The 5,394-nt window shown below is 42.4% G+C and overlaps 1 long non-coding RNA gene across 1 annotated transcript; it reads right to left on the bottom strand.

Moving 5' to 3' along the window:
* Positions 1-1,925: 1,925 nt before the first annotated feature.
* Positions 1,926-5,039, bottom strand: LOC131899214 (uncharacterized). The gene is made up of 3 exons (XR_009376071.1): positions 4,945-5,039; positions 3,849-3,928; positions 1,926-2,034 (listed from the first exon to the last, which is right to left on the bottom strand). It is a non-coding gene; the product is annotated as an uncharacterized LOC131899214 (long non-coding RNA).
* Between the last annotated feature and the right edge of the window lie 355 nt (positions 5,040-5,394).

Below are 5,394 nucleotides of genomic sequence, written 5' to 3'. Positions count from 1 at the left end.
AGATGTATGGTTTAAAAAGTGGGGGGAGGGGAGTGGAATGGGCAGAGGTGGTGGTGCATGCCTTTAATCCCAGCACTCCAGAGGCAGAGGCAGGTGGATCTCTGTGAGTTCAAGGCCAGCCTGGTCTACAGATCAAGTTCCAGGACAGCCAGAGCTACACAGAGAAACCCTGTCTTGGAAAAAAATAAAATGGTGCTGTAGGGGGTAGATGGCCAGGGAATGGACATCTTAAAGGAAGCTATGGGGTACTACAGACTCGGAAATCGAGTATAGATATGATTACCATGAAAGTCAGAGTAAAAGGCCTTGTGACTAGGACAGGAGGGTTCCAGAGCAGCTGACAGAATTCTAGCTCTTGACTGGCATGGGCTTAGTGCTGTGGGATGTCAGTCTGTATGCTGTGAATGTGTGTTGCTCTGATTGGCTGATAAATAAAATGCTGATTGGCCAGTAGCCAGGCAGGAAGTATAGGTGAGTTAAGCAGACAAGGAGAATTCTGGAAAGAGCAAGGCTGAGTCGGGAGATGTCAGCCGCCACCGAAGGAACAACATGCCAGCAGACCAGTAAGCCACAGCCACGTGGCAATGTATAGATTTATAGAAATGGGTTAATATAAGAACTAGATAACAAGAAGCCTGCTATGGCCATAGTTAAAAAATAATATTAGCCTGTGTGTGTTTATTTGGGTCTAAGCAGCTGCGGGACCAGTGGGTGAGAGGGATTTGTCCTGACTGTGGTCCAAGCAGAACACAGGAAAACTTTCAGCCACAGCTTAGAGAGGTAAACAGATGTTTGCTTCATTACAGTTGCTTTTGCTGCTTCGCAGACACGGGCACGGAAGCTGGAGGCTGACGCTGGGTGTTTTCCTCCAAAGCTTTCCATCTTATTTTTTGGGAGAAGTCTCTCACTGACTCCGGAGCTTGCTGATTTGGCTGAACTGGCTGGCCAGGAAGCCCCAGGGATCCTCCGATTTCTACATCCCTCATACTGGATTACAATGCACACTGCCTTGCCAGGGATCTGAACACAGGTCTTCACGCTTGTGTGACAAGCATTGTACTAACTGAGCTATCTCCCAGCCCTACACTTTTTAAAAGCTGTTCTTTCGAAATGGCTTCCTCATATGTGCAGGTCATACGTATCAAGGTGCCTCAACTGTCAGTCCCTGGATGTGCTACCCACAGAAAGGACACCAAATCAACCACATCCAGCACATAATCAAGAAGAGATCTTCATAACTGCCAACTACTTTCATTGAAAAATGGGAAATCATGGGGTGGGCTGCTTGCTTAGTCAGTGGTTAAAACTGAGCTCTACATGCTGTCTAAATGCAGTGGTCCTTGACCTGGAATAAGAAATCTATAGAAGACAGTATTAGGGAAACAAATGATATTTGATGCCCTTTGATAAAATAGTATGCCCATGTTTCATTCCTAAAAGACACACGCACAGTGCTTCATTCTACTAATCTTGCAATTTACCCCCAAATCTTGAAATTAAATAAAAGTGCAAGACTGCAAAGGGATAAGGAATCTGAGAAGCAGGCACCACGGTCCTAGAGCCAAGCACTCCCCTATGTGGCAGCTGAGTTCTGGCTGCTCCCTGCTGTGGGTCAGCCAAGGACAGTGTGGGTCACCCTCTTTCCTGTGGGCAGTGCAGAGCTGTGAATCGGGCAGAAGTGGTTCTTGTGAGAGTGGTGAGGAATAGTACCAAAGGTCAGAGCCATCAGCACACTCTCAGGCCAGGTGCCTAGTGACTTTTAGCAGCAAAGCCAAGTGACAATAATAAGGAAAAAACAAAACAAACAAAAACACTAAGTACTCTGTATAGTTCAATCTTTATTTTTACAGGATTTGTTAGAGCCATAGAGTCTGGAACAACAGGCCATTTGGGGAATTTTGTATTTATTAAAATGGCCTGGACATTCACTACTATGTCTCTCCCTTTGAAATGGAGTGGAAATTCTCCTGACAAACCAGCAGAGGCCCCATCCAGGCTTTTGTAACTCCTCTCCAGTAGACTTCTGAAATTTACCTGCTGTGGGATGTATGGCAAATGTGTTGCTAATTAATCAATAAAACACTGATTGGTCGGTGGCTAGGCAGGAAGTATAGGCGGGGCAAGAAAGAGAATAAAGCTGGGAAGTGGAAGGCTGAGTCAGAGAGAGACTGCCAGCCGCCACGATGAGAAACAGCTTGTGAAGATGCCGGTAAGCCACGAGCCATGTGGCAAGGTATAGATTAAAGGAAATGGATTAATTTAAGCTATAAGAACAGTTAGCAAGAAGCCTGCCACGGCCAAACAGTTTGAAAGCAACATAAGTCTCTGTGTTTACTTGGTCGGGTCTGAGAGTCTGTGGGACTGGCAGGTGAAAGAGATATATCCTGACTGTGGGCCAGGCAGGAAAACTTAAGCTAAAAATGGCGTCCAACGTGGTGGCAAGAGTTTCCACCTAAAACCTGAAAAAAGATTCTAAAACGGAGCTAAAAACAGCTTCCTAATTGTCTCTCTCAAATGAGCGGCAGCTGCTGGTTTGAGCTATTGGCGGGTTCCTAGCGCGTGTGCTTGATCTGCAGTAGGGCGGAAATGAGGCCTCTGCAAGTGGCACATTAAGCTGCATGGTGGATTTAGGCATTGCTAGTATAAAACAAAAAAAGAAGTTTCTGGACTACATGCTGCTTGGATAAAAGCATAGACCCATGATAGCTCCCAGAGCTGGTGGTAAACATAGCCATGTTGAGAAGCTGTGGGCGGAGCCAGCAGCCACAGCTGCTGCAGGTTAAAGCAATAGATTCACAATAAGACAGATTCAGATGTAATAGTTTACAATGTGTGTAAAAGATACGTAGGCTTGAAAAAGACAAAAAAGGTGATATATACAGTTATAGAAAAAATACATAGTTTTAAAAAATAAAGTCTTTAAAGAGACAGTAAAATTAATATAAAAAATAAGCCATGTGAAGATGACTATTACACAGAGAATCTGGATTGTGTTGTCTTTGGGATTTTTAACTGCAGAAAAACATTTGATTGTAAAAGCTGTTGAGTTATGCCAAAATGTATATTTTAAAGATACCTTGACTTCAAAATTTGGATGTAAGGATATGTTACTTGGGAAAGGAGACTCTGCTTTTGTTTCCACAGAAAGCCAGAGGCTATGGATTTGTTCAAGATTAAGATACATCAGGTTTGACCAGCCAAGACCCCCTGAAGGTCTCCGATGACACCATGGCCCAGATGATCCAACATCCAGAATGGTTTGAAAGCATCTGGCTCAGACGATACAGCCTCATCGACTATTCCATAATTCTAAAATTTTCTTTGTTTCCCCATAAGATACAGCGCCCCCCTCCAGCAGGAAGCAGTAAGAGAAGCTACGCCCAAATTCCCAAATTATATGTAATTTTACTTTGTTAAGGTTAAAACCTTCCTTTTTGAAAAAAAAAAAAAAGGGGGGAGTGCTGTGGGATGTATGGCAAATGTGTTGCTAATTAATCAATAAAACAATGATTGGCCGTTGGCTAGGCAGGAAGTATAGGTGGGGCAAGAAGGAGAATAAAGCTGGGAAGTGGAAGGCTGAGTCAGAGAGAGACTGCCAGCCGCCACGATGAGAAACAGCTTGTGAAGATGCCGGTAAGCCACGAGCCATGTGGCAAGGTATAGATTAAAGGAAATGGATTAATTTAAGCTATAAGAACAGTTAGCAAGAAGCCTGCCACGGCCAAACAGTTTGAAAGCAACATAAGTCTCTGTGTTTACTTGGTCGGGTCTGAGAGTCTGTGGGACTGGCAGGTGAAAGAGCTATATCCTGACTGTGGGCCAGGCAGGAAAACTTAAGCTACATTTACCTTCCTGGGAGTCTATGCTCTTGGCTTTCCCATATCATTTGGTCATGCTAAGGACAGAATAACACCATAGTTGGATTTGTCTGAAAGAATTTCCAAAATTATTATGAGTCCACTACAAAGAATCAAATTAATTCTTCTTAATAGAAAAAGTTTCAGCCCTTAGAGTTTATTCCTTTTCTTTGTAAGTGCCACGTTTTCCATGTCAACTTCCGTCAAACACAGGGGGAGCGCCTCTAACCCCCAGATCTGAAATTTGAAATGCTCCACATGTTTTGAGTGCTGACAGGATCGTACAGGGGGAGAATCTCACACTTCAACTCAACTGATGGGTCTCAAACCAAAAAAAGCACACTAAGTATTGTGTAGAATCACCTTCAGGCTGTGTGAATGAGGCACACAGGAGACATAAATGAATTTTGTGTTTGAACTTGAGTCCTATCCTAGGATACCATATATGCATATATGTATGTACATATATGTATTCAAATACCTAAAAATAACAGAAACACTCTGGTCTCAGGCACAGCAGAGAGCAGATAACCAGCCTGAAGTGAAATTTATCTTTACAAAACAGTGAAATCAGACAATCAGGAGGCCACGACACAGTCTCAGCTTCATTTAAATTGTGATAAAACGTATGCAACATAAATTTTGCCATGCAACCATTTTTAAGCACACAGCCTCATGTTCAAAGCATGTAGACTGTTATGTCAACACTGCCCCTAACTCTGTCATCTTGCAACTCTGAGCCTCTGTAGCCAGTGAACACTTCAAGTCAACCACTGTGCTTCCCTCTCTCTAGGAATCCTAGCCGGCTCAATCAAGCATGGACAGTCTCTGTCACGCATCTGGTGCATTTCACTCACCATAATGTCCACAGGGGAATGTACATTAGACAATGCTTCAGAATTCCTTCCTTTTCAAGACTGTATGAGATTCCATTACATGAATAGACCACATTTGATCACCCACTCATCTGTCATGCACACGTCTATGGCTGCTTCCTGGCTATTGAGAACAATGCTGTCATGAACATGTGGTCCTTCAAGATCTTTGTTTGGTTCTTCTGGTCATTTTCACAGTAGAGTTGCCTCACCTTAGGGTAAATCCTCTTGTAGTTTTGTGAGGAACAGCCAGCCACAGTCTCCCATAGCATCTGCATGACTCCACACTCCTATCAGTGGTGCACTGTAGACAGATAATAGTTACAGTTTTCTTTGTTACCAAATTAAAAAAAAAAAACTCACAAAAAAGGTATAAAATGTGTAAGGTTGAGAGACATAAAACCTTAAATTGTTTACCTAAGAAAATGTTTTGAGGTCAAAAAAGAAGATAGTTTTAAGATGGTAATGTAACTTATGATAAAAAAAAATGGTTTAGGTATAAAACTTTCAATTCATCAAGATAAGATAGATAGATAATAGAATTTTCTCTGAAAATGCCAAATACAAATGAACTGGATATTATGAATGTAATTCTTACCTGATAATTGTTCTTATTGTTTATAGTTTATGTTAGAGTTAAAACCTTTCCTTTTTATTTAGAC

Source organism: Peromyscus eremicus, chromosome 1, assembly GCF_949786415.1.
Source record: "Peromyscus eremicus chromosome 1, PerEre_H2_v1, whole genome shotgun sequence".
NCBI classification, from domain to species: Eukaryota; Metazoa; Chordata; class Mammalia; order Rodentia; family Cricetidae; genus Peromyscus; species Peromyscus eremicus.
The sequence above is the reverse complement of the archived record's forward strand: the minus strand, read 5'-3'. Positions and strand labels throughout refer to the sequence as shown.